Below are 9,753 nucleotides of genomic sequence, written 5' to 3'. Positions count from 1 at the left end.
CCCACCGAGGTCCCTGCCAGTGGCAGAACAGCGGCAGCATAGGGCGTTAGGTGGCAGCACTCCCTCCCAGCCCCCTGTCATTTTTGACGGGCAATTGGCTAGTAACAGGCATAATTTTATAACTAAATAGGCCAGCAGTCAGCAACCTTTTCAAGCTTTGGGCCAGAAAGACTCACTTTTGTTCAGAGTTAAGCAAGTGGGTGCTAGGAACCTGCTGCCACTACCAATCCTTCTCTCCATAGCTGCACAGGTAGAGCAGATGCAACTTCTTCCTGCAGCAGCAGAGGGAGACTTCCAGCAGCCAAAGCCCCTCCAGTGGGACACAGGTTGCCAACCCCTGACCTAGGGTATCTCTCTTCCCATAGTTTTCAGGAAAAGAAGGAGCCAAGAATGTTTTTCCCCAGTGAATGTGTATGATAGAAATGTACATCAGAGTGCTGGTGGCAGCCTGTTGAATGAGTGAAGAAAAACAAGATGATGTGATCAGCTGTGTTTCCTTCAGCTCTGAATCAAAACTATACCACTGAACAGCTAACAAAGTTATATGTTATTGGTTTGATATGTTTATTACCAGTTCATAGTTTCCTGATGAAAGGTTATGCTTATTTGGGTACTGTGCTTTGCCAATAAAATCTTGTGCAATTATTCTTAAATTTGTATGTAAATACACTAACATCATAAAACAACAACATATAAATACTGAAGCAAATGATAATTTGATGTTTTCAATGCATTTTTTCAGAGATAAATAAACAGAACTACTTTTTTAGCCTCCTTTTTGTTCAAATACATCAATCATTAGTACACTGTACAAAGCCCTGAAATCCTGTAAATTTTTACATGAAAGTTTTAAAAATTAAGGAGGGCCAAAAATGTCTAGAGAGATCCCAAGAAAGATGTCTAAGATAGATGCTAGAAATTGCTTGGTAAAACTTTGCTATTATGATGTTTCTATTTAACTGTAAGATTTTTTTTTAGGATCAAAGGGGCAGTTCCTCATCTAGCGAATAATTGACCCAAGGCTTTTAATGCAATGTACAACTGCTGTACTTAAATGTTCATCTCTTCAGCTTGAAGAGTTAAGGGTATTTCTTATGTAGCAGTCAGTACAACAGAAATTAACAAAATGTTATATTTGTGTAGTCTTATCCTCTCTGAAGCTAGTTTGTTAGCAATTTTCCTAGATTATTTTATGGTTTTTGGCCACTGATTAGACTTTCTGTTTCAGAGATTTTGTTTTGTAATTCATATTACTTTTATACATACAATTGTATGACAGACGTTTTTGTTTATGCAGTTAAGTTCTAAATGTATAATTGACTGCGAGAGGTTTAAAGCTATCAAAAACATAAAAAGTTGTATCTACAAAAGAAATATTATTTTGGAAAAATATCTAACTTCAGTTTGAATTTCCCAAGAGATTTTCATTCCATTATTTAAGAAGACTAAAATGCCATTATTACTGCAATAGTTGATAGGCATGGTGATTTTCTGTAAAATACAAACCAGATAAAAGTGTGACATGCAAGCTTACTCAAAGTTATTTGCATTGCAACATTTTTCCCCCTTTGGCAAATTTAAACTATTTTCCATTTATGTTTTGTGTGAAGGATTATGCAATAGTTTATTTGTTAAATCGGCATTTCCCGAACTTCTCGTACCTGGAGGCACCAGACTTTTTTTTTGAATTAATATTGGTGGCACATTACACGCTTACACCCAAAAAGATACATTTTCTCCCCCAATATGTATAACATATTCTATTCACGTGCCAAAGGAAATCATAGCAGTGCTAAGATGCAGTGATAAAAAATAACTCCCTAACTTTTCTCAAATGCTCAGCACCCCAATTAAACATTACTGAGATGTAAATTCAAAAAAGATATAGGAGGTGCAGCCTTGAGGATAAAAAGAAAAGAGAATCACTGACCTAAATGATGCCACTTGAGGGTGGCAGGAGCTGTTCTCTACTCTTTCCACCATCTGTCCCCTCTTGACCCCTGCTCTGACCCTGCTGCTCAGGCTACTCCTGCAGGGTCTCACACACCCGCAACCACACCAATGGCCCCAGCCGTGTAGGAGGACGGGAGAGGATGAGTGGAGCCGCAGCTCCGTCTATGTGAACCACCCACTCATAGAAAAATGCATTCCTGGGAACATGGCTAGTGGGGTGGGCGGGGGACAACAGCATAGGGACTGCCTGGGGAGCAGAGAAGGGTGGGGGAAGGTAGAAGTGGCTGTGCCAGAGGAGCAGCCGCAGGTGGTCTCTGGAATAGTTGGGACAGGCACAAGGTGCTGGACGAGGGAGGAGAGCCCAGGGAGATCCCATGGCACACTTCCGTCGCGCTAGACTCATGCCCTTTGGGAATCACTGAGTTAAAAGCATCAGAGATTGGCTTTTATTTTGTACAGTGTAAGAATAATCTTCTCTTCCCCCATTGTGATTATTAAGTGCAGCCTGGTGTGCAGTCTGTAGTCATCTCAATGTTTCAATGAATGACTACATGCTGAAAGCCTCCAGTGTTTCTCCACGAATTAAAAGTAAATTAATGTTATTTAAAAGCAGTCACTGCCAGAGTAGTTTCCAATTAAATGAACCAACATCCCAATAATTTAAAAAATGTATGCCTACAGGACTTCCTCCCATCTATCCCACCCAACACTTTACTGAATTCACAGCAAGAGAACTGAAATTCATGAATTGAACTGGATGAGAAGGTATCGTATTTATTCAAATAAGACATGGTCCCGCCCCCCTGGCTCCCCCTCCCCAACAGCATAAGGAAAAAAGCCCCTCATCTTATATTCACATACAAAGCAGAGAGGGAAACAGGCACTTGCTGAGGTCTGACACTGGCCCCGATTCTTCACCCTGCTTCCCCTCTGCAGCTTCTACCTCCCTGTCCACTCTCTTCCCTTCCCCTTACTGTCAGGTGCAGCTCAAGCTGGAGTCTATGCTGGGCACCAACCACAAGGAAACTTCTTCCCCTGCCTGGCCAATCAGCAGAGCTGGCAGTGCTGCATGGCCAGGCAAGGGTTGCACTTCCATGTGCTGTGCTCCAAAATGGAGCAATGCAAGGAGTGTCTGACAGTGGGGGGGTGGGGGGGGGAAGGGGAGAGAGACTGGAGGGACTTCAGAAAGGAAGAGACAGAGACTGGGGTGAGTTTGGGGGAGGGGCAGAGACTATGGGGAGCTAGGGGTGGAAGCAGGGGAAGGAGGTAGAAGTGGAGGAAGGAAGGTTGTAGGGGGAAGAAGTGGGTAGGGAAGAGGACCAGGTGGGCCATCTAATTCCACCCCCCACCACCACTGCTTTCCTTGCTATAGCAGTGGGAAGGAGGAGAAACTTAAGACAACCCTCGAATACTTAGATTTTATACCTAGAAAATTATAACAAATGTATACATTTTCCATATATAGCTGCACCCATCTAGTCTTGTATAGGCGCTCTCTAGGGACCTTAGAGCATACGACCGGTTCCAGACGCGGGGTGTGTCCCTGGGACTTCTGCATTAGGCTGCGTTCACCCCCGAGGGAGGCCCCAACACTCACCTGCCACAACTTGATCTTCTTTTCTTCAGTGGTAGGGCTCCCCTGCACGGAATCTCGTAGACCGGGTGCTGCCCTTTGTAGGCGTTCTTGGGGCTCCACCTCCCCTACACCCCAGCTATACGCCAGCCCTCAGGATGACCAGATGATGGACCACTGGCCTGTCTCCTTGGTGTTACCTCCTGGTCTCGTCCTTTCTTGCCCATCCCTCAATGTCTTTTTACCCCGGGTGATAATGGGGTGCAGGGCCATCCTCGCCTCAGTGTTTGCTCTCCCCTTTTGAGGCATCACAGTCCACAGTGTTGACTCCACTCCTCCTATTGACCTGGAGGGGTACTCTTGGGGATGCCTTCCCTGGTTCGGGCTCTATGTGCCCTTCAAAATGATCACAGAGAAAAGAAGAAAAGAACAGTCAGGGTACGGGCCTCAGCCCGCCCCACTCATGGATCTGGCATCTGTGGTCCACAGGATCCCTCGACGCCGTCCTCCTTGACCCAGCTTCCCTGCCAAACTGGGTGGGTACTGCTGTTAGGGAAGCCAGGACCCTTCCTGTGGGTCCCAGTCTGGCCCCCCGCCGTGCTGACCACCCTGCTGCTGTGCAGCCTGGAGAGCAGCTTCGCCTTCTGGCTCCAGCGTGGCTGCCCCCGTTCCTGTTTCCCCACCGCCAGCTTTTAAATCAGCCGGGCAGCGGTTTTTAATGACATCATCTGCCGGCATCGCTCCCAGCCACAAATAAAAGTGGCTGATGAACCGCGCCGGCGGCTTTCTCAGCACGGTGTGGCTTTTCCTGCAAAAAGTAAGTGAGCCCTCTCTTCAGGGCTTTTTGTTTCTTTCTTCAGGCAGCTCAGCCCTGCCTCGGGTCCCACCTTAAGAGGGTGCTCCGGGACCTCTGTTTGTGTCCCCCTGGGACAACAGCATCCAATTATTGGGGGATTAGCTTATATTCAGGGTCATTTTACATTCATCAAATGTCACAATACTAAAGAATAACTAAAAACTTCACAAAACTAAAGAATGACCAGGGCCATACATGGTTCCCTATTTACAACTATTACATTTAAATATAGCAACTTATAATTTATTTAATTAAGAACAAATTTCTTCCAATAAATCTTAATTATATGGGTAGCTAAAATAGGTGAAAAAAATTAATACTGAGATAGAGAGTAAAATAAAGGCTATGCACTCAGACTAATTTTTATCAAGCCATTCGTAGATATTTGTAACCTTTAAGACTAATCAAATATCCTTGATGCTTTAAGAAAACATTTTTATTCCATCAAAAGCCTACACAACAGTGTAATTTGTTTGATTTTCTAAAGTAACTCAGTGCCAGAAATTTCAAAATTCACCTTACTGTGACACTTTAGAGAAAAGATGCGAGACTGCCCCTGTACCCTAATAGGCAAGGAGTTATGAGTGGGGGACTTTGAGGGCCTAATGGAGATCTTAGAGATAAGCAGGGTAAAACATGTTATACGGGTGTGCCCATAAATACACATAAATCTGCAAGTACACAAACTTCAGCTATTTCAAGAGTTTCAATATCGAAATTCCATCTTTTGGAAAAAAAACAAGGCCTTTGCTATTTTGCAAAATGCTGTACTCAACTTTGCTGCTCCAACACATTGGAAGCTGTAGAGGAAATGGTCCTGAAAGGAGCCGCTATATTGACTCTTTGTACCTCTCCTCCTCCCAACCCTTTCTCTGCCCCCAGCAAGTCCACCTTATAGTAACAGGAGAGAGGTGAGAAGCGTACCCTTCTACAAATTTGGGACATTCAAGTGGATTAAATCTCAATTTAAACATTCCTTTCAAGTGTTTTGAGTGGAACAACAGTTCGTTTCACTAAAGAAAAAACAGCAGTTGGTTTGATTAGAGAGAAAAAGTGCCAAGGACATTAAAGATTTCCCATGACTTCTTGAAGTGGTGGTATTCAGAGAGCTGTTATCTGGCCTGCAGGACTCCTCAGAGGTCCAGAAACTGTCACCAGGGGGAATGTGGCAGTGTCGATTCCTCCCAGAGCTGCAGCAGTTAGCAACGCCACTGTTCCCCACCCCAAATTTCCAGACTCATGGGGACCCTGGATAACTTGGCCCCCAGATCACACCAGCGCATGGGGTCACTCTGCGACTGGATCCCGCATGTGGGGTTGCTCCACAAGACCCTGTACATAGGAGCTGGTCCACAAGCCAACTCTACATCACTCATCCAGTCCATGGGCCAGACTGTTTTAAAACAGTGGTGCTCAACCTATGTTTTGTTTTTTAAGTTAAAGAAATAAAAAACCCCCAAAATATATTCATCACTTTCTTCATTAAATGAAGTTGTCTTGCTTGGATCATTTTAAAGAAAGGTTTGATAGGGCATGTGATTGTTGAACTAGGGAGACAAGTGTTAAGACTGACAATTACTTTAATGCACAAATCATAAAACCATAGAAAGTTACGGCTGGAAGGGACCTCAGGAGGCCATCCAGTCCAACCCCGTGCTCAAAGCAGGACTATCCCCAACTAGATCAGCCCAGCCAAAGCTTTGTCTATCCCAGTTCTGAAAACCTCCAAGGATGGAGCTTCTGCCACCTCCCTGGGTAACCTGTTCCAGTGCTTGACTACCCTCCTAGTGAGAAAATTTTTCCTAATATCCAACCTAATCTTCCCTTGCTGCAACTTGAGACCATTATTCCTTGTTCTGTCATCTGCCACCACTGAAAACAGTCTAGCTCCATCCTCTTTGGAACCCCCCTTCAGGTAGTTGAAGACTGCTATTAAATCCCGCCTCAATCTTCTCTTGTCTAGACTAAAGCCCAGGTCCCTCAGTGCTTCCTCATAAGGCATGTGCCCCAGCCCCCTCACCATTTTTGTTGCCCTCTGCTGGACTCTCTCCAATTTGTCCACATCCCTTCTGTAGTGGGAGGCCCAAAACTAAACACAGTACTCCAGATTTGGTTTCATCAGTGCTGAATAGAGGGAAATAATCACTTCCCTTGACCTACTGGCAACATACCTACCAATGCAGCCCAGTATACCATTAGCTAACAAGGGCACACTACTGGTTCATATTCATCTTATTGTCCACTGTAATCCCCAGGTCCTTTTCTGCAGAGCTGCTGCCCAGCCCGTCAGCCCTCAGCCTGTACCAGTGCATGGGATTATTCCATCCTAAGTGCAGGACTTTGCACTTGTCCTTGTTGGCCTTGCTGTGATTTCTTTTGGCACAATCCTCCAATTTGTCTAGGTCACGCTGAATCCTAGCCCTACCCTCCAGCATATCTATGACTTCCTCCCAGATTGGTGTCATCTGCAAACTTGCTGAGGGTGCACTCCATGCCATCTTCCAGGTTGCTGGTGAAGACATTGAACAAAATCAGCCCCAGGACCTACCCCTGGAGGACTCCACTTGATACCGGCTGCCAATAAGACATCGAGTCATTGTGTCGAGCTCAGACACAGCTGCTGCTGGGAGCCACTTCAGGCTCTTGGGGCCCTTTGCAGGGGTGGGGGGGAAGGTGGCGGTGGCAAAGCCAGCCAGATAACACAACCCACCTAAAGCCCCATACTGAAAGGGAAGGAGCACCTGTGAATGAGCAGCAAATTGTTTAACTGATGAGTCATTACATTGCCTGCTGTGTTCCTCTTAGGATATGGGTACTAGCCCCTCTCACCCCTTCTCCTCCCTTCCCCCATCCCTCCTCTGCCACCTTCTGGTTCCTGCCCAGGTACCATGCGGCTTCCCTGCCCCCACTTCCCTGCCAGACTGTGCACACTCCAAGATGAACAATAACCAATAAGCTAACCAGTTATCACTGGGCTTATCAGCTAAATGATTAATCATTTAATTTTTCATGTCTCTGGTAGAAACTTAACATTTCTAAGTGCCCAAGAGGTAGAATCAGAACTCTGGGTAGAGGTGATATCCAACTAGATATTTGCAAAAAAATTATTTTGGGCGCACACACTGTCCTTAGGCATAGGAGAAAATAGAAATGTTATAATCTTTGCAAAGTGGAACTGAAAATTCATATTTCACCAGACAACAGAAGGTGCTGTAAGATCTCCTGGTTGGAGAAGTTTATTTTGTGTAAATTACACTCAGATAAAAGTTAAAGCAGTCTATTTGCCTCTATTTAAGGGGTGAAATATTTTTTATGTTTCTACTGCTAAAACATATATAAGGACAAGTTGTGTTGTTTCTCCCACCACTACCAAGCAGAACTTCTAGAAAGAACTATCTTCAGTATAGTTTCTACTGAAAGAGTAAATCATATGTAATTATGTGTGACACACATGGGAATTTGGTTCCTGTTTATACTTCATGTCACAAATTCAACAATATCTTCCAACAAGGTAATTTATACAAATGAAAATACAGTAACTTAGAAATCAGAGATAACAAAATTTTACCTTCTCTGCCTCGGGGAGATGTGAAATCATTAGTCAGAAGTTGGATACAGCTGTCCGGAACATAATAGAAAAGCTAATGGGTTTTTTGGTGGGGGGTGGAGGTTTTAAAGATTTATATTCATTATGGTCATAACAATTTGCTTTCAAACATGAATCAAGCATAAGCTTACAGTGTTATCTTAAGAATTCAGCAGATAGCGTGTCAGAACTTTTGCGACTACTTATAGCTTTCTTAAACTGTGGCAGGGTTATTGTCTTTGCTTTCATTATTGCTATTCAGATCATTGACAGCTGTAGTGAAACTAACAAAAAAATCAGGTCGGTTTCAGTCTATGGATGCATGAGAATAAGAGCAGTTACAAAGTGGGCACTGAAAATATTCACCAGGAGAGAAACTTAGAAACAGAGGCTGAGCAAAATGAAAATAGGTCCACTACCCCATTGTAGCCTCTGAATATTATTTTCAGGTGCCTCTAGAGTTTATATTTAGGGACCTACCTAAATCATGGCAAGACAAAGGGTTTTTCATGGCCCTCTCAGAGCGCACAGAGCCAATTTTGCAGGCATTATGCAGCAGCCCCTCCCTTCAGCACTGACTGGCAGAGAGGCCCGGCCCCTCAGCACTGATTGGCAGAGAGGTCTGGGGGGAGGAGGGACAATAGGGCAGCCACCAATTTGATTGCTGGTTGCCTTTCCTGAGGCCCCACACAGTTCGGCACTCATTGGCAAAGAGGCCCCATGGGGGCAAAAGGGATGAGGGGGCAGCCAACATCTTGACTGCTGGCTGCCCTTCATGCAGCCCCACTGCACACCACTGATGGGCAGAGAGGGGGAGGAGGGGCAAGGGGGCAGCCACCATCATGTCTGCTGCCCTTCATGATGCCCTGACAGCTGGTGCCTTCTCATCACAGGAGTGAGGACCACTGGCTCCCACTGGGGTGTCAGCATTTCATTTTTATTGCAGGGTTTTTTTGTTGATTTTGCGGATTTTGCAAACAATCCCAGATTTCGTGGTTTCCACAAAATCTGTGAAACTACAAATTAAGTAGGTACCTAATTATAATACTGGTATGAATGAGGAAGACTTTCATCTTTCTACATGAAAAATGATTAGAGGACTTGAACAAAAAAATCAGCAAACCCCTAATTCAAAAGCCCAAACAAGATCCAGGGAGAGGGATATCCTTGGAGGAATGCTAGGATCCTCTGATCTTCCAATAGCAGGGAACACTGAAAAAGGGAAAGTGTGTTGCTTAATTTATTGCAAGGAACACACTGTTGTCCCCTGCTGCAAGCACTCTCAAAAAAACCCAAAAACCCCAGAAACTCCTGATTTCAAACAATTTTGGGGCAGAGGGAGACAGAGACTTAGTCTCATATAATGCCTGATATCTCAACAGAAATGAACTGATTTTCAAGACAGGAGACCAGGAATTCTTGGTACACCTCAAGTCACTAGTGTCATACTTCTGGATTCTTCACAATCCTTATTATTCACAAGTGCCTCATACCCTTACTTCAGCTACTACTAACCTATTTTACAGATAGCATAATTGCTGAAGGACATTTCAAGTATAGCAGGAAACAGAATTCTGGTCTTTAATACAGAGCCACATCTCATCCACTATATAACACTGTTTTTCAGCAAGAACACTGCAAATTAAGTGCTTGTGTAATCCATAACAAGCCATGGCTTTCAGCCATTGTCTACTGGCTGGAACATATATAAAAAAGTTCATGACACTGCTGCTGCTTTTATGCTGGCCAACCTATTTCTTAACTAAGACGACAATCTTTCATGGC

The 9,753-nt window shown here is 44.4% G+C and overlaps 1 protein-coding gene across 1 annotated transcript in view; it reads right to left on the bottom strand.

The window, feature by feature from the left end:
• AKT3 (AKT serine/threonine kinase 3) overlaps window positions 1-199 on the bottom strand; it is a 257,736-nt gene extending 257,537 nt beyond the window's left edge. Inside the window, exon 1 of the mRNA XM_006022871.3 lies at window positions 177-199. The gene's annotated coding sequence lies outside the window, so the exon portion shown is untranslated. The remainder of the gene's footprint in view (window positions 1-176) is intronic.
• Between the last annotated feature and the right edge of the window lie 9,554 nt (window positions 200-9,753).

This window comes from Alligator sinensis, unplaced genomic scaffold, assembly GCF_000455745.1.
Source record: "Alligator sinensis unplaced genomic scaffold, ASM45574v1 scaffold534_1, whole genome shotgun sequence".
Classification (NCBI taxonomy): Eukaryota; Metazoa; Chordata; order Crocodylia; family Alligatoridae; genus Alligator; species Alligator sinensis.
Note: the sequence above shows the minus strand (reverse complement) of the source record. Positions and strands in the feature narration are given on the sequence as shown.